We start from the raw sequence: 20,529 nt of genomic DNA, 5'->3' as shown, positions 1-20,529 counted from the left end.
TAAGCACAAAAATAAGTGTAAACATACAAGCCACTGTGACCTAGTTTTGTTCTGTGATTTTGTTGTCCTGAATTAGAAAGATGGAATAGTCACAAATATTTACTTAGCTATTTCGATGGAATGTTGGATGGTTAATTCACTATTCTGTTTTGAAAGTCACTGTTTTCGGACTAACATATATTTCAAGCCCTGAGATACAGTATTATTATTATTACAGTATTAATATGACCTTGCTCAATCATGTACCAGTATTACACAGTTTTATATTTTTACTTTGATGTCAACATGTTATTTATGTAATGTTCAACATGCTTATGTATTCATATTCAGTATTAATTTTGTCTTCCACTAACATATTTGTTTTGTGTGTGTGTGTGGTTTTTATACTAATTGTTTTGCAGTGTGATTTGGGTGTGCAATATTTTACAGATGTCCATAGATTTTACAAAGAACAAATAAATAAAATCTATGTATATATGTCCGTGGGTGTTTTATTTATACTAGAAATAGCTTAGCTGTGGGTATACAACAGAGTTTATGTAAGGAATCAGTTTTGCATTAAAGTAAGTGCTGATTTAACCATAGGTGTCAGACCCCCCCCCCCCCCAGCTCTTAAACTGATGTGGCAAGAATATACATTGGACACACCACCCACCCACAGTTGACATGTGATTTAATAACAGCTCCCTTCCCCACTTGCCAGCAATTTCCGCCGCCCATGTTAAATCTGAATAACAAAAACATCATTAAAATAATTGCAGATTTAACAATAGGCGGCATACACCCTCCCTCCCCCACTCTTGAGCTGAGGTTGCAAGAATATGCATTGCACACCCACACCCACCCACAGTTGACATGTGAATTAATAACCACCCCTTCTCCACTTGCTGGCAACTTTCGACGCCCATGTTAAATCTGATTGACAAAAACATCATTAAAATAATTGCAGATTTAACAATAGGACCCCGTACCCCCAACCAGATTTTAAAATGAGGTTGAAAGAATATGCATTGGACACCCATCCCTACCCACCCACAGTTGACGTGTGATTTAATAACAGCTCCCTGCCCTACTTGCCAAGGATCGATCCCCGTCTATTAAAATTGAAAGAAGGAAATGTTTTATTTAACAACGCACTCAACACATGGCGTCAGACATATGATTAAGGACCACACAGGTATTGAGAAAGGAAACCCGCTGTCGCCACTTCATGGGCTACTCTTTTGAATTAGCAGCAAGGGATCTTTTATATGCACCATCCCACAGACAGGATAGTACATACCACAACCTTTGTTACACCAGTTGTGGAGCACTGGCTGGAATGAGAAATAGCCCAATGGGTCCACCGACGGGGGTTAAAATTGAATGACAAAAACGTCATATTAAAATTACTTTCCTGGCCAGTAGATCTAACAGCATTGCGTAGACTCCCATGTCTAGGTGATATTTCATCTATAAATAACAATTTATATATTGACTAATTACACTTCGCCTTTTATAGCGTTATTCGGGAGCATACAAATTCTAAATATATCGGGCGAGACTACTTGTTGGTCTATTTCAACATTGAAAAAATGGGGAAAAGAGCAGTAATAAACTTTGGATCCTATACTAGTATAAACAGATTTTATGGCTATACCATCACGTTTTGGTTTTTTTTGTCTTGAAACGAATTTTATATAAAATTTTATATTGCAATTAGTTTCCGGCATACTTCGTAATTCACCCGAATTAGTTCGTATATGCTCGGCATTATCCCGAATGTTTTCAAATTCTTTTCAAATCACTGGCATGATTTTGCAAGTAAGGTTTTGATTGGTCGAATGAAAGGTCAACTGGACATGAGCTCCAACGGGCTGCTGTTAGATCCACATGTAATAGTGGAGCTAATTTTAATTAGATTGCTTTCCTAGGTGTGCTGCCATTGTAACATGTTTTCCACTGAAGGATATGCTGTACGTGCATATGGTTCGGATAAAAAAAAAATTAATAATAAAAATTGAAATACAATTAGTTTCAATGAGAGCGTGACCATGCCGATGTTTCCTGTGAGGCTGGTTCAACCCTTCCAATCCTAACCTTCTAGGGCATTAAATACATGACTGCAGGAAAAAGTAAATATTATTTATTAATATATTAATAAATATATTATTTTGACATGCCCATTACAAATAAAGTTTTAAAAAATGTGTAATACACGTTTATATTTGTTCAATTGATAGGTTGTTTGATAGAAAGAAAGAATTGTTTTATTTAACGACGCACTCAACACATTGTATTTATGGTTATATGGTCAAGGACCACACAGATTTTGAGAGGAAACCCGCTGTCACCACTGCATGGGCTACTCTTTCCAATTAGCAGCAAGGGATCTTTTATTTGCGCTTCCCATAGGCAGGATAGCACAAACCATGGCCGTTGTTGTACCAGTTATATGGATCACTGGTCGGTGCAAGTGGTTTACACCTACCCATTGAGCCTTGCGGCACACTCAGGGTTTGGAGTCGGTATCTGGATTAAAAATCCCATGCCTCGACTGGGATCCGAACCCAGTACCTACCAGCCTGTTGACCGATGGCCTAACCATGACGCCACCGGGGCCGGTCTTGTTTGATAGATGTATGTCATGGTAATAAATTGTTTTCAATGTTAAAAGAGTTAATAAATGCATTGAACGTTATATGCACGTGCAGTCATAGATTATACTTAGAAAATAATATGTTATTGACCATCGACTTGATATGTACAAGCAATGTTATCGTATTTTTGGACATTCAGGACCGTGTCCAGCGGATCGGCAAGTGGTGGAACCCCCCAAAAAAGTCTGAGGAATAGCTTTTGGTTTACAAAATCGCGCCCATTGTAGGTTTGCAGTTAGGGAAAATACAATGCAACCATGGAGTTGGTCAACTTCATCGTGTCAGTTGACCGTTTGAGCCTATTAAGCATGACCCTAACCCTAACCTACACCCTAAATTAGGTCGTTATGCCAATGGCAGTTCAATGCCACTATACAAACGTATAGAATCTATTCTATCGTTCGGTCTACAGGCTGGTAGGTACTGGGTTCAGATCCCAGTCGAGGCATGGGATTTTTAATCCAGATACTGACTCCAAACCCTGAGTGAGTGCTCCGCAAGGCTCAATGGGTAGGTGTAAACCACTTGCACCGACCAATGATCCATAACTGGTTCAACAAAGGCCATGGTTTGTGCTATCCTGCCTGTGGGAAGCGCAAATAAAATAATCGGAAAGAGTAGCCCATGTAGTGGCGACAGCGGGTTTCCTCTCAAAAACTGTGGTCCTTAACCATATGTCTGACGCCATATAACCGTAAATAAAACGTGTTGAGTGCGTCGTTAAATAAAACATTTCTTTCTTTCTTTCTATTCTATCGTATGAGCTATATCGTGAGGAGTTAAAGAGACGGACCCTAGTGTTTAAACACTACAACATATGTTTCACTATTAGAGCCGTTTATGATCACTGAAATCAAACACTACTTATATTTTATTGTTTTGATTTTCCATTTCCGTAGAACCGAAGTGTTTCTGGTCATCTTGTTGTTTCTAATATCACAAGATGCATTTTTTCATATTTTTAAAAACGCACATGCGTCTGAGAAGTATCGGTTATTGATTCGAGTTCTAGTCTATGTTTAAGGATATTTTCCGGTTTTAACGTCACAGACTCTTCTTTCACTCTGTTGTAACTTTATCCATGTGTGTTACAGGTTTGTAGATTAACTAAACTTAGTGTCCATTTTTACGAGTTAAAACTAGGGTCTGCGCCATTATAATCTCTTTGCACGGTGGGCGATAGGTCTTCAAAAATAGACTGTTTCTTACGCAAGTGTAAATAATGAAAACAAATCTATATCTACTATAGTATGTATATGTACATATAACACATCGTTTTGAAGCAAAAATAACTTGTAATACAAAACTGGTTTGGTGAGTGGTTCATATAGTATATAATGTTATTAAGTGATTCCGCCCTGTTTGGTTTTGACAAAACATAACTCATACAGGGCCGTAGCTAGCAGGGGGGCAAGGGGGGCAGTCGCCCCCCCCCCCGAAAAAATTCGTAAAGCATTATAGAAACTTAAAGAAAAGGAGTTTTAGACTATTAACTACCCAGTTGCCCCCCCCCCCCCCCAAACAAAAAATCCTAGCTACGGCCCTGTCATAGCAAGAGCGGGGGTGGAGATGGCGTTTGTGTGTGTGTAAAATAAAAAGGCGTCTTTTTTTAGGTGCGGATTTTACAATAAAAGGACATTCCTGAGTTTGCTGCAATTTTAAAGATGTTATCGACTACCAGAGACTTTTTAACGATTGTAATTACATATCGAATATATTTTTCTGCATAAAATATTAGTGACTGCATATTAAATGTGTTTCTGATCGTTCTGATATTTGTACTAGGTTACATTTCATGTTATTTCCTCAAATATGTATTTTTCGTACGTACGAAATTATTTGACGTCGCAATTCAGTTTGGGCTTCTTACACATATTAAGACGACCAGAAACACATTGAATATACAGACACTGATATTCTAAACAAGAAAATATATTTAATATGTAAGTTTAATCGTAAAAATATTTTATTAGTCGGAAACATCATACAATGCAGTAAACTCAGGAATGTCCCTTTAATGTAACTTAAATGTAGGTCGGCGGTGTTGATGTACAAATTAAAACTTCTCACCTTTCACAAAGACAAAATTAATCACTTTGAATTGACCCAAAACAGGGACATGCCCCCACTTAATTATGTGCATGTTTTATTTTTTGTCTAGCTGGTAATAGCATAGTATAGTTTGTTTTGTTTAACGACACCACTAGAGCATTAATGTTGACCAAAATAATCGTAAAGAGGATATACCCACTACATTTTTCCATTAGTAGCAAAGGATCTTTTATAGATCTATATACCATCCCACAGATAGGATACCACATACCTCGGCATTTGATATACCAGTCGTGGTGCACTGACTAGCGAGAAATAGCCCAACGGGCCCACTGACGAGGATCGATCCTGGACCGACAGCGCATCAGGCGAGCGCTTCACCACAGGTCTACGACCCGCCCGTCTAGCTGGTAACGCCCTCAATTAAATTATTGTACTCTGATTCTCATATATATGTTCATATAACCAGAGCACATGGATTTATTAACCACTGGCTATTTGGCGTCAAACATTGTTAAACTGGACATGAAACGTGAAAATGTCAGCGCGCAGCGAAAGCGAGATAGCGGTCTAGCGAGTAGTTTTTTCACCTGTCGGTAGTTACCTTGTACTTCAATAGAGCGGGGCTGTTCCGGTCAGAGTGTTTTCTTTTAACTTCTCTCCTAGGTCAATGTGTCTAGCGTAACAGACGTTATTTAAAAACAGAAAAGAAGAATCTCTCTCCCTAGCGGATATATTGGCACTCGTCAGTCGGTTTATTGATAAACTCGCCTGGAAGGCGGTTTTACCTGTGTCGCAGTGTCACTCTGAGTGTGTGATGTTGATGTTTCTGGTTTGACATCCAGTAACAGTTACAGTGGTTGACCGATGCAGGTCTCTAGAAATCTCACGGCCAGACCCGACTGTCAGAATCAGGTGCACTGCGAAAACACGCCGATTCCGTTACTGTGTACACCTGTTATGTACTAAGATATACTTCTACAGGTAAGTTTGATTAATATTTAATTTAAATGTTAAAAATAAGAAAAGAAAGGAGAAAAACCTTTTATTCAATTGTTTTGTCTTGTATGTGATTTGACATAATATCAACAAACTGCATGTAGGGCCTAGTATGTAGTATGTACACTCCATGAGTAAAACCTTTGTTTTGTTTAACAACACCACTAGAGCACATTGATTAATTAATCATGGGCTATTGGATGTCAAACATTTGGTAATTATGACATGTAGTCATCAGGGGAAACCGCTACATTTTTCCCCCTACATTTTTCCATTAGCATCAAGGGATCTTTTAGATGCAATTTTCCACAGACAGGAAATCATATACCACAGCCTTTAATCAGCTGTGGTACACTGGTTGGAACAAGGGAAAAAAATCAGATGAATGGATCCACTGAGGTGGTTAGATCTTGCAACACAAGCACCTCAGGCAAGCACTCAACCGAGTCCGACTGAGCTCAATCCCTCCCCCTCGATTAGTTCATTGAGATAAACCTACATTGAAGTTTTATCCTCCCCCTCGATTAGTTCATCGAGATAAACCTACATTGAAGTTTTATCCTCCCCCTCGATTAGTTCGTCAAGATAAACCTACATTGAAGTTTTATCCTCCCCCTCGATTAGTTCGTCGAGATAAACCTACATTGAAGTTTTATCCTCCCCCTCGATTAGTTCGTCAAGATAAACCTACATTGAAGTTTTATCCACCCCCTCGATTAGTTCGTCAAGATAAACCTACATTGAAGTTTTATCCACCCCCTCGATTAGTTCGTCAAGATAAACCTACATTGAAGTTTTATCCTCCCCCTCGATTAGTTCGTCAAGATAAACCTACATTGAAGTTTTATCCACCCCCTCGATTAGTTCGTCAAGATAAACCTACATTGAAGTTTTATCCACCCCCTCGATTAGTTCGTCAAGATAAACCTACATTGAAGTTTTATCCTCCCCCTCGATTAGTTCATCAAGATAAACCTACATTGAAGTTTTATCCACCCCCTCGATTAGTTCATCAAGATAAACCTACATTGAAGTTTTATCCACCCCCTCGATTAGTTCATCAAGATAAACCTACATTGAAGTTTTATCCACCCCCTCGATTAGTTCATCAAGATAAACCTACATTGAAGTTTTATCCTCCCCCTCGATTAGTTCATCAAGATAAACCTACATTGAAGTTTTATCCTCCCCCTCGATTAGTTCATCAAGATAAACCTACATTGAAGTTTTATCCACCCCCTCGATTAGTTCATCAAGATAAACCTACATTGAAGTTTTATCCCCCCCCTCGATTAGTTCATCAAGATAAACCTACATTGAAGTTTTATCCACCCCCTCGATTAGTTCATCAAGATAAACCTACATTGAAGTGTTATCCTCCCCCTCGATTAGTTCATCAAGATAAACCTACATTGAAGTTTTATCTTGATGAACTGCTGTTACTCTACATTGTTCCACTGATAACACTTAAACTTTTTACGTTCATATAGTCTACACCTGTCTACAGGGTTATGTGTTACTTGTATAGGCATGTGTAAGAGTTTGTTTTGTTTAACGACATCACTAGAGCACATTGATTTATTACCGTAATCATCGGCTATTTGGATGTCAAACATATGGTCGTTTTGACGTGCAGTCATAGAGAGGAAACCTGCTACATATTTCCATTAGTAGCAAGGGATCTTTTATATGCACAATCCAACAGACAGAAGAGCACATACCACGGCCTTTGATATACCAGAACTTTGTGATGCACTGCAGGGTTTCTAGAATTTTTTTTAAATCCACTAGCCATGGGATCAGTGCTTTGTTTTACTAGCCACAATTAAAAATTCACTAGCCCTACTTTAGTTTAAGTTAATACAATTTTACTAAATAATAGTAATAATCAGATATGTCACATAAATAGGGAGATAGAACTTAAAAACGCTAAGATTGGGGGTTGGGGTGGGGGCAGGATATTCATATTTACAAAATAAGACTTAACTGCAGTATTTGACAAAGAAAAATTCACTAGCCGTCGGGCATGGCATTAGTAGTTATTTACTAGCCCAACACTGAATATCACTAGCCATGGGAGTGGGGCTACCACAATCTAGAAGTCCCGTCGGGCATGGCATTAGTAGTTATTTACTAGCCCAACACTGAATATCACTAGCCATGGGAGTGGGGCTACCATAATCTAGAAGTCCCGTCGGGCATGGCAGTAGTAGTTATTTACTAGCCCAACACTGAATATCACTAGCCATGGGAGTGGGGCTACCATAATCTAGAAGTCCCGTCGGGCATGGCAGTAGTAGTTATTTACTAGCCCAACACTGAATATCACTAGCCATGGGAGTGGGGCTACCATAATCTAGAAGTCCCGTCGGGCATGGCAGTAGTAGGTATTTACTAGCCCAACACTGAATATCACTAGCCATGGGAGTGGGGCTACCATAATCTAGAAGCCTTGTCTGGCATGGCAATAGTAGTTATTTACTAGCCCAACACTGAATATCACTAGCTATGGAAGTGGGACTACCACAATCTAGTCCCGGCCAAGTTAATGTTTGGTCTGGACTAGTGGAAATTGTCAACTGTATTACCATAATACACAGGACATTAGCCAGACACGGCAGAGCAGGTGGGGCAGGCTAGAGCCACCCAATAATTATTCTGAATTAAAAATATTATTTGTATCAAATGTTAAGGCAGAGATTAATTTTATATGTAGAATGCAGGAAATTGCATTTCAGGACATCTAGTTTTCGAAATTTTATGGGAAAACATACCATAGAACCCCCTAGGAACTTTGCTTTGAACCATCGATCTCAGTCAGCTGCCTCCCCCCCCCCCCCCATGTCTACTTGTTTCTGTTGTGCCTGCTAGCCACAGTATCTGTGAGGGCTAGTAACTTTCTCAAAGATTTGTCGAACACTACGTGTGTGTGTGTGTGTGTGTGTGTGTAGCTTGGTGGGGTATTCCAGCTGGTGCACCACAAGTGGTATATCAAAGGTCAATGTATGTGCTGTCCTGTCTGTGGGATGGTGCGTGTAAAAGATCCCTCACTACTAATGGAAATATGTAGAGGGTTTCATCTCTAAGATTATATTACAGAATTACCAAATGTTTGACATCCAATAGCCAATGAAGAATAAATCAATGTGCTTTAGTGGTGTAGTTAAACAAAACAAACAAACAAATCTTTTGAACACTGAACATGAAAACTATCTTCTATTGTGTGGCTGTTTATTTTATCGGCCCATCAAAGAAAGTTGTTCTAACAAACGCATGAACAGAACCTACAACTTCATGATTATGTACTGGGTTGTTCCGCATCCTTTTACTCGTTCATTTTTCTGTGTGAAGAGAAACTTGAATTCTGTAAAATTAATGATGAACAGTAATGGCATTGATATTTGCTTAATATGCAGCATTATTACCCATATTGTTCAACATAACCGAGTTATAAAATGATATGAAGCACACATGCAATACCAAGGGTGTAATAACAAGGGTGTAATAACATGTGTAATAACAAGGGTGTAATAACAAGTGTATAATAACAAGGGTGTAATAAACAGAGATTATTATACAAGCTTGTGTGTTGTACTGATTTTATGAAATGTGTGTCAGCATTTTGGTATTGCCCAAGCGAGAGCGAGGGTAATGCATGAATCCTGACACAAGTTTCGTAAAATCGGTACGACTCACACACAAGTGTAATAATTTCTTTATTATTCATATTATTGTTGTTTTCTTTATGAATAACAAGACACAACTCAGAATGTTTTAGCGACAACTAGAAGGAGATGACAAAATGACGTCTTTTATATGCACCACCCCACAGACAGGGTAGCACATACCACAGCCTTTGATATACCAGTCGTGATGCACTGGCTGGAACGAGAAATAGCCCAAATGGACCCAAATCGACTGCACATCACGCGAGCTTGTTACCACTGGGCTATGTCCCGCCCCCAACCGATGTAAACAAACGTAATGATTAGCTGCAGTCACGATTAGCTGCAGTCACGTACATGTGACCCAAACGTTGCCCATTCATCTTGATTATGGCTATTTACGTCATGGTGGATACCAATGATGCCTAGTACACTATTGTCTAAATTGAGACTTGTTATTATAAAAGGGATACTGTAGTGGCGTAGGAAGGTGCCAAAAAGTGGTGGTGGGGGGGGGGGGGGGCACACTTTTATATTTACACACTTTTACACTATTATAAAGTAAATATAAAGCAAAATTTCTGAAAAGTGGGTGGGGGCACATTCCCCCCTTGGCCCCTCCCCCACTTCCTACATCAGTAGGATAGTCACGGCTGTAGCTAGGATTTTGTGTGTGTGTTTGGGGGAGGGAGGGGGGTGGCGGCAGATGAATTCTTGGTACCAACGAGCATTGAAGGCACAAGACACTAGGGATCTGGTATTATGCCCACCAGGAAATTTCAAAATCTAGAGGCTCTGAAATACATGTACCATTTTACAGCCATTTCAGTAAGATTACATGTATATTTAAAACATCAATATCAGTAACCAGTAAATTGTCATGTTAAACTTTTTTTTGTTGGAGGGGACAACTACCACCTTTGCCCCCCACCCCCCACTAGCTACGACCCTGATAGTGATACAGGCTCACAAATACATGTAACGTTGAAGGAAGTGTGACACTTGTTTATTATTAGAGTTAAATTTAATACCTTTGTTAATACCAGTTCACTGCCGACACCGATATAGCAGTTTTATAAGTCAACACAGTGTAGCTGACAACCTGACAAGGATGCTGAAGGGTGTAATGTTAAAGTTAAAAGTTTGTTTTGTTTAACAACACCACTAGAGCAGATATAAATACATGTATTAAGCATCGGCTATTGAATGTCAAATATTTGGTAATTTTGACCTATAGTCTTAGAAAACTAGCTACATTTTCCAATTAGTAGCAAGGGATTTTTTATAAGCACCTGGTAATAAAATTAAAACTTTGATCGGTTCAGCAAAACAGGAACTGCCCATGAATGTCAGACCGATAACATCTTTGGTTAAAAGACAAGTCTGCTTGTATCTCGTATAGACCTTTTTGTACTTTTTTGTAGGCAAAATAAGGAGTATGTCTTTTCACAAAGTCTGCCAACACACAAGAATATGGTAATCAAGCTCCCCCTTTTTTTTTTCTTTTTTTTTTTTAAAGGTATGGTGCTGCGCAGCTGCCCTCCTTTAATTTTCACACCTCGAGAACACGGCACCATCCCACAGACAGAATAGCACATACCACAGCCTTTGATATAGATATAGATATGTATAGATGTATATGTGTATATATATATATATATATATATATATTTGGAACAAAATATAGCCCAATGTGTCCACCGACAGGGATTGATCCCAAACTGATTGCGCATCAAGTGGGTGCTTTACCTCTGAGCTGAGCTATGTCCCTTCCTCTGAGGTGTGTAATACATGATCTATATTTCTATAGGCATCGGAAGTGGGGACAGGGGGCACCACGACTGGTATATCAAAGACCGTGGTATGTGCTATCCTGTCTGTGGGATGGTGCATATAAAATATCTTTTGCTACTAATGGAAAAATGTAGCGGGTTTCCTCTAAAACTAAAATTACAATTACAAAAATGTTTGACATCCAATAGCCGATGGTTAATAAATCAGTGTGCTCCAGTGGTGTCGTTAAACAAAAACAATCTTTAACTTCTTACTCCTATGATTTATCACAAGTTTCAGAGATAGCTACACAATTTTAAAGCATTAAACAGAAGTTAGTAATCAATTTTCACTTTAATAGAAATACTGCTAATTAAGATTTTGAAAACAAAATGTTTCCTGTATGTACTAAACAATAAAAAAAAAACCTGTTTTCATTATTAATGCTTTAAAATTAAATACTTTCATTTACATATCATTTGTGACACCCAATAGCTGATGTATATTTTTGTGCTGGTGTGTCGTTAAACCATTCATTCATTCATTCATTCATTCATTCATTCATTCATTCATTCATTCATTCATTCATTCATTCATTCATTATTAATGTTGTAAGATAGTATTAGGACTGCCCCAATATTAAGACAACCAATGGCAATAATGGAGATGTTTCATTATTTATTTGTAACGTAATTTTATGTTAACAAGAAGTGTTTTTCGCATGCTTTATTATACAAATACGTTGTACATGTATTCAAATGAAATTCCAGAAACAAATCCTGTTACGTTGGTTGCCCTGGATATCAATGATAAAACAACTAGACATGGTGACAGCTGGAAGCTGGGTTTTTACTGATTGTGTGAATGGTGTGACCAGAGTAAAAGTAGTTGGCGGAGGGTTTTAAGGATTTCTGGGTAATATTTGGAGAGTTTTAGGGATTCCTGGGTATTGTTTGGAGGGTTTTAGGGATTCCTGGGTAATATTTTTATGATTTTAGGGATTCCTGGGTAATATTTGGATTGTTTTAAGGATTTCTGGGTAATATTTGGAGGGTTTTAAGGATTTCTGGGTAATATTTGGAGGGTTTTAGGGATTCCTGGGTAATGTTTGGAGGGTTTTAGGGATTCCTGGGTAATGTTTGGAGGGATTTAGGGATTCCTGGGTAATATTTGGAGGTTTTTAAGGATTCCTGGGTAATGTTTGGAGGGATTTAGGGATTCCTGGGTAATATTTGGAGGTTTTTAAGGATTTCTGGGTAATATTTGGAGGGTTTAAAGGATTCCTGGGTAATATTTGGAGGGATTTAGGCATTCCTGTGTAGTATTTGGAGGGTTTTACGGATTCATTCCTGTGTAGTATTTGGAGGGTTTTACGGATTCCTGGGTAATATTTATGTTTTTTAAGGATTCCTGGGTAATATTTGGATGCTGCTATTATTAACCCCCACCCCCAATTGTAAATGCTCCTAAAAGAAAATTTAATGAGTGTGTGTAGAAAAGAAGTGTATCTATGAAACATTTATTTATGAGTCATCAATATAAAAAACACCACAAAAGTGTGTGTTTTTATTTTTATTATTTTAAGTATGTATTTTTTTTTTAAATCCCAAAACCCCCAACAACACCCAAACTATTATAGTCCATCCCACAGGGAACACCTTTTTTTCATACTATGGAATTTACTACAAGTTATTTATTACTGAGCCGATTGATTTGTAAATTGCACACAAAAATAGTAATTTTTTGTTATTTCCAAAACACTTTTACTTTTCTTCTTACGTCAAACCAAACTGAAATTATTTGCAAAAAACATTGTTATAGAATGATGAGACAGACTATAAGTATAGCTTGATAAGGGATATCCCTGCACATATTGCCAAATCAGTGAACTGCTAAGTTTTATGCAAAGTGGCTATGTTTAGTATCCAGCTCATGGCTCATACACGTTTGTTTACATTGAAAACATTTTAAAGGCACAAACCCTAGTTTTAACCTGTGAAAAATTAACATTAAGTTTGGTTAAACTACAAACCTGTGACACATAAATAAAGTTATAATAGAGGTAAACAAGAGTATGTGATGTTGAAACAGGGAAATTAACACTAAGTTTAGTTAATCTACAAACCTGTAACACATTTGGATAAAGTTACAAATGAGTGAAGCATGAGTCTGTGACTTTGAAACGGTGAAATACCCTCTAAAAATAGACTAAGACTCCATAACAGTTACTTCGCCGACGCACGTGCGTTTTTAAAAATATGAGAAATGCAGTTTGTGATATTAAAAACACCAGGATGACCAAAGACACTTCAAATGTACGAAAATTAATAATCTAAACCATAAAATCTAAGCGAAGTATGATTTCAGTTATCAACAACAGCAGTAATAGTGAAAAAAATATGCCTTAGTGTTTAAAAACTAGGATGTGTCCCTTTAAATAAGACTATAGCTTATCTCCATAACAGTAGTAAAGCATTCACTTGATGCACAGTTGGTCTAGGATCGAGCCCCATCGGTAGACCCATTGGGCTATTTCTCATTCCAGCCAGTGCTCCACAACTGGTGATAAAAGGCCGTGGTATATACTATCTGTCTGTGGGATGGTGCATATAAAAGATCCCTTGCTGCTAATCGGAAAGAGTAGCCCATGATGTGGCGAAAGTGGGTTTCCTCTCTCAATATCTGTGTGGTCCTTAACTGTATGTCTGATGCCATATAACTGTAAATAAAATGTGTTGAGTGCGTCGTTAAATAAAAAAAATTCCTTTCCCAATAGCCGATGTGTATTTTTGTGCTGGGGTGTCATTAAACATTCATTCCTTCATTCCATAACCATTACTACTCAAAAGGTACATGTATATTGTACATGCATCTTTGAAAATATGAAAAGGGCATTTTGTGGTATTAGAAACACCAGAATGACCAGAAACATGTCTGATGTACGGCAATGAATAATCTAAACAAGAAAATATGAAAAGTGTATTTTGTGGTATTAGAAATGCCAGAATGACCAGAAACATGTCTGATGTACGGCAATGAATAATCTAAACAAGAAAATATGAAAAGGGCATTTTGTGGTATTAGAAATGCCAGAATGACCAGAAACATGTCTGATGTACGGCAATTAATAATCTAAACAAGAAAATATGAAAAGTGTATTTTGTGGTATTAGAAATGCCAGAATGACCAGAAACATGTCTGATGTACGGCAATGAATAATCTAAACAAGAAAATATGAAAAGTGTATTTTGTGGTATTAGAAATGCCAGAATGACCAGAAACATGTCTGATGTACGGCAATGAATAATCTAAACAAGAAAATATGAAAAGGGCATTTTGTGGTATTAGAAATGCCAGAATGACCAGAAACATGTCTGATGTACGGCAATGAATAATCTAAACAAGAAAATATAAAAAGGGCATTTTGTGGTATTAGAAATGCCAGAATGACCAGAAACATGTCTGATGTACGGCAATGAATAATCTAAACAAGAAAATGTAAGTAATGTCTGATTGAAATTCGTTTGTTAAAAATAACAGTGAAAAATACTCATCAGTGTTTAAAATCTTGGGTCCATCATTTTAACCATTTTCAAGGAAATACTCTCTCTACATATTTGAAAATTGACAAAAATTAAAATCTTTTCAGTCTGAGCATGCATTGCCATTGCTTGATTGCTGTTGTTCCAAAAAAACAAAAATAGCTGACGACTTTCTAACTTTGGTTTTGGCCAGCTCAATTCATGATCAACAAGAACAACAGCGGCTTATTACCATGGTAACACTGCAGCCATTTGTAACAGAAACATCTGAGTAATCCTTTGTGATCCCATCCGAGTGCTGTTTAGCTCGAACTGAGACACTAATCATAGCACCTGGTGACAAATCCGGCCAGTTTGCAGGGGCTTAGTCTGGACTGAACCGGGGTGTGAGTGTGTGTGTTCAAAATAGCAGACCCTTTTGTTTACATTTTTTATTTCAAGTCTGCTGTATGAATAGCTTAATATTGCACTGATGCCGGTCCGGTACCCAAGACAAGTGTGCGCTACAACAGCTTGCTCTGAATGTGCACGTTTAACATTACTCCACTCCACCACTGTCAAAAAACTGTTTCTCACACACACACACGCACACGCACACGCACACGCACACGCACACACACACACACACACACACACACACACACACACACACACACACACACACACACACCGGATCCACCCTTAGCCTATGCCTATGGTTTGACTTCAATATCAGGATCATGCCAGAGTACAGATTTAACAGTGCATTTATTTATTTGTTCATTTGCTTGTTTGTTTGTATGTCCGTCTGTCAGTCCCTCCATACTATCCATCCATCAATACATCCATCCATCCATCCGTTTATTTATTCTTTCATTTGTTAATTCATGTATCAATTCATCCATTAATTCATCCAATTATCCATCCTTCATTTTATCCATCCATCCATCCACCAATTCGTCCAGTCAGTCATCCATCCATCCACCATTCATCCATTCATTCATTCACACATTAGCCCATTCATTCATCCATTCACCAATTCATCAATTCATCCATTCATCCACCAATTCATCCATTCATTCGTTTGTTTGTTCATTCATTCATTCGTTCATTCACTATATAATTATAAGAAAGTTTAAACATGCCGTCCTTGACACACCAGGACTAAAAATAGTAAGTAAAATATGACATGCCTTCTGGAGTGGGTTTTTATATTTTTATTTATTATTATTATTATTTTTTTTTTTTTTTTGGTGGTAAATATGGCAGAAAGTTGGACATAGTTCAATGGTAAGGCGGCACTCGCTTGATGCACAGTCAGTATAGAATCAATCCCCATCAGTGGCCCATCGGGCTATTTCTCGTTCCAGCCAGTGCACCACAACTGGTATATCAAAGGCAGTGGTATGTGCAGTCCTGTCTGTTGGATGGTGGAAATAAAAGATCCCTTGCTACTAGTTAATGGGAAAACAAACTTATTGTTTGTAATGAAAATTATCAGAACAAAATGTTCTGTACCACTAGAGCACATTTACTCATCATCAGTTATTGGATGTCAAACATGTGTTAATTCTGACGTGTACGGTCTTCATTCAAAGCACAGCTAACTCTGGGTGAGCAAAATGTTTCTCCAAATTGTCTATTAAACTTCTAAAATTGCTGGCCTCGGTGGCGTCGTGGTTAGGCCATCGGTCTACAAGCTGGTAGGTACTGGGTTCGGATCCCAGTTGAGGCATGGTACAAACTCCAAACCCTGAGTGAGTGTTCCGCAAAGCTCAATGGGTAGGTGTAAACCACTTGCACTGACCAGTGATCCATAACTGGTTCAACAAAGGCCATGGTTTGTGCTATCCTGCCTGTGGGAAGCGCAAATAAAAGATCCCTTGTTGCTAATCAGAAATAGTAGCCCATGAAGTGGCGACAGCGGGTTTCCTCTCAAAATCTGTGTGGTCCTTAACCATGTGTCTGATGCCATATAACCATAAATAAAATGTGTTGAGTGCATTGTTAAATAAAACATTTCTTTCTTTCTTGCAGAAATTGCCAGTTACTTTCTTTAAAAAATGTCACTTTTTACATGAAATTATTTTGCCAAATTGTCTATTAAACTTAAAAAATTGCAGAAATCGTCAGTTACTTTCTAAAAAATGTAAATTTTTACATGATATTATTTCGCCAAATTAAAATAAAATTCGCCAACTACTTTCAAAATTCGCCAACTACTTTCAAAATTTGCAATTGGCAAATCTGGCAAATGCCAGAGCTATAGCCCTGTAAAATAAGTTTTGTTTTATAATGTGACTAAAACACGTTGATTTATTAAGCATCAGGTGATGTATTTCACACATTTGTTAATTCTGACATATAATATATAGCCTTCAGGGGAAATTTGCTAAATTTTTTCCACCATTAATTAGCAACAAGAGAACTTTTATGACCCAAATGCCTTTGTCGGAGTTTTCCCATTGGGCAAGACTTCCTAACGTTCCAGCATTCAGTTCATTCAGGCTTACAATGTAGGTGTAGGGTTAGGGTTAGTAATGCATGCAGGAACATTCGGAAGTCTTTCCTACCATTGTCTGAAAATTTAAAATGAAAAAAAAATTCAATAAAAGATTACATTGCAAAATCAGCCTTAATTTCTTTGTTCCAGTTATATAGAGGGTAGGAAGGGAAAAAAAAACTTTTTTTAACTGTAAGCTACATGTTGCAGTCCCTTAAGCAGTGGGGCATAGCGTTTTCACTGTATTTGAAAATTAAAATTAAAAAAATAAATAATCAACTTGAAATTAAAAAGATTACTTTGCAAAATCATCATTTTTATTAATATACTGGGTACACTGTTATGAAGGGCAGAGGGTAGAGAAAAAAAGAAAAGAAAAACCTTTTGTATACTTTAAATAAAATTCAATAAAGTCAGTGAACAGCCTGTAATAAATATTTATAATTTAACACCTAATTTATTTCATTGTAATTGTCTGCACAACGTTTGTTTTATTTTCTTGTTGTGTGTACACGTCTTTGACACGCAAGTGTGAACAGTAAATTATCGTGCGAGGTCTCAGCACACAGTTTAGTTTGAACAGTTTCATCAAAGTGGATGGAATTAACACGTCCAAGCAAATCGCCAGTGACCGGATAGCACTGACCACAGCGGTCAACCCGGACACATCATCGACACACTTCCACACCACGGCACACTTGTTTTTTTATCAGTGTGGCGATGCTGTTTGATGTCAGGCACTGACCTAAAAATTAAATTAACCCTTTCTTCCCTCTAAATATTGTGGAATAGTCCTTATAAGTGCACCATTTGAAAACTACATGGCAATGGTGTAGGAAGGTGGCAAAAAGTGGGGGGCACACTTTTTTTATATACACACTTTTATTCTATTATAAAGCAAATATAAAGCAAAATATCTGAAAAGTTGGGAGGACATCCCCCCCACCCCTTCCTACGCCAGTGCAAGGGTGCAGAAATGTGCCTGATTGAAATTTAAAAAAAAAGAGTTTGCATTTAAAAAGAAATGATAGGAAAGGAATCTTTGCTTAAAGTTAAAGTAATTGTTTTGTTTATCGACACTACTAGAGCACATTGATTTATAAATCATCAGCTATTGGATATCAAACTTTTGGTAATTTTTCACATATAGTCTTAGAGAAGAAATCCACTACATTTATCCCCATTAGTAACAAGGGATCTTTTATATGCACCATCCCATAGACAGGATAACACATATCACAGCCTTTGATGTACCAGTTGTGGTGCACTGGCTGGAGTGAGAAATAGCCAAATGGGCCCATTGACAGGGATCGATCCCAGGTGGACAGCGCATCAAGCGAACGCTTTACCACTGGGCTACGTCCCGCCCTGTTTGTTTAATGACATCACAGTACGTTTTAAACTATGGCTGTTTGGTGTCTAACATACTATGGTTATTTTAACACTTAGGAAAGGAAAGGAATGTTTGTTTAATGACATCACAGTATGTTTTAAACTATGGCTGTTTGGTGTCTAACATACTATGGTTATTTTAACACTTAGGAAAGGAAAGGAATGTTTGTTTAATGACATCACAGTATGTTTTAAACTATGGCTGTTTGGTGTCTAACATACTATGGTTATTTTAACACTTAGTTAGGAAAGGAAAGGAATGTTTGTTTAATGACATCACAGTATGTTTTAAACTATGGCTATTTGGGTGTCTAACATACTATGGTTATTTTAACACTTAGTTAGGAAAGGAAAGGAATGTTTGTTTAATGACATCACAGTACGTTTTAAACTATGGCTGTTTGGGTGTCTAACATACTATGGTTATTTTAACACTTAGTTAGGAAAGGAAAGGAATGTTTGTCTAACTACACCTCAGTACATTTTAAACTATGGCTGTTTGGTGTCGGACATAATATGGTTATTTCGATGTTTTGTTGAGAGAAACCTGCTTCCATCATTTGAGACTGGAATGGGAAAAAACCCAATCCCATTGAGAGGAGTGCCCATTTTTCACAGAGTTATAGCCCTTGAACTTAGGAAATATATAAACGAAAAACAAATTCCTGACTTTTTTTTTTGCAATGCATCATACTTTCATTGCAATTTACCCCTTGACCTTTGAATTGCTTTAGAGTGCTCGGTTGATGCGCAGTCAGTTTTGGATTGATCCCCATCGGTGGGCCCATTGGGCAAGTTCTCATTCTAGCCAGTGCACCACGTGTAGTATATCAAAGGCCATGGTATGTGCCACCCTGTCTGTGGGATGGTGCATATAAAAGATCCCTTGCTACTAATGGAAAAATGGTAGCGAGTTTAATATCCTGTTTTTTTTATCCATAATCGATCTTAATTTACATCACTCAGTTTGTTTCATTAAGGTTGTAGTGTGCCAGTTCATGACGTCATCATGTGATGTTGAAGTGTTACGTATCACTTGGCATTTATAGTGGGATAACCGGCCTCGGTGGCGTCGTGGCAAGCCATCGGTCTACAGGCTGGTAGGTACTGGGTTCGGATCCCAGTCGAGGCATGGGATTTTTAATCCAGATACCAACTCCAAACCCTGAGTGAGTGCTCCGCAAGGCTCAGTGGGTAGGTGTAAACCACTTGCACCGACCAGTGATCCATAACTGGTTCAACAAAGGCCATGGTTTGTGCTATCCTGTCTGTGGGAAGTGCAAATAAAAGGGCCCTTGCTGCTAATCGGAAGAGTAGCCCATGTAGTGGCGACAGCGGGTTTCCTCTCAAAATCTGTGTGGTCCTTAACCATATGTCTGACGCCATATAACCGTAAATAAAATGTGTTGAGTGTGTCGTTAAATAAAACATTTCTTTCTTTTATAATGGGACATATCACTTTGATATGTACCAAGATATTTGTAACCATACGGGTACTAATACTTGTTTTGTACTGTCGAACCACTTCAGTGGATCCATTCAGCTGAGTGGGGTTTTTTCTCGTTCCAACCAGTGCACCACAACTGGACAAAGGCTATGGTATGTGTTTTCCTGTCTGTGGGAAAGTGCATATAAAAGATCCCTTTCTGCATTAGAAAAAAATGTAGCGTGTTTCCTCTGATGACTACGAGTCAGAATTACCAAATGTTTCCACATTCAATTACCAATAGCCAATGATTAATTAATCGATGTGCTCCAGTGGTGTCGTTAAACAAAACAAAACTTTTTTCTTCTTTTTTTTTGCACTGGTACATGCACTGTTTATAAATGATGTAATACAATTCCTCTTCCATTTTATAATAAAATTTTATGATTCCACATTTTACTGTAACCCCAAACACCCTTCGTGTTTTTGTTCAATGATAAGTGGTTCACTACATCGATGCTTAGCAGTGTTTTCTGGTTGTCTTGCAAGGTGTCATTTT

At 37.8% G+C, this 20,529-nt stretch overlaps 1 protein-coding gene across 2 annotated transcripts in view; it reads left to right on the top strand.

Moving 5' to 3' along the window:
- Nucleotides 1–5,194: 5,194 nt before the first annotated feature.
- LOC121377787 (rho GTPase-activating protein 18-like) overlaps nt 5,195–20,529 on the top strand; it is a 67,702-nt gene continuing 52,367 nt past the window's right edge. For both annotated transcript variants that reach the window (XM_041505878.1, XM_041505877.1), the window contains exon 1: nt 5,195–5,675. The gene's annotated coding sequence lies outside the window, so the exon portion shown is untranslated. The remainder of the gene's footprint in view (nt 5,676–20,529) is intronic.

This window comes from Gigantopelta aegis, chromosome 7 (genome assembly GCF_016097555.1).
Source record: "Gigantopelta aegis isolate Gae_Host chromosome 7, Gae_host_genome, whole genome shotgun sequence".
Lineage (NCBI taxonomy): Eukaryota > Metazoa > Mollusca > Gastropoda > Neomphalida > Peltospiridae > Gigantopelta > Gigantopelta aegis.
The sequence above is the reverse complement of the archived record's forward strand: the minus strand, read 5'-3'. Positions and strand labels throughout refer to the sequence as shown.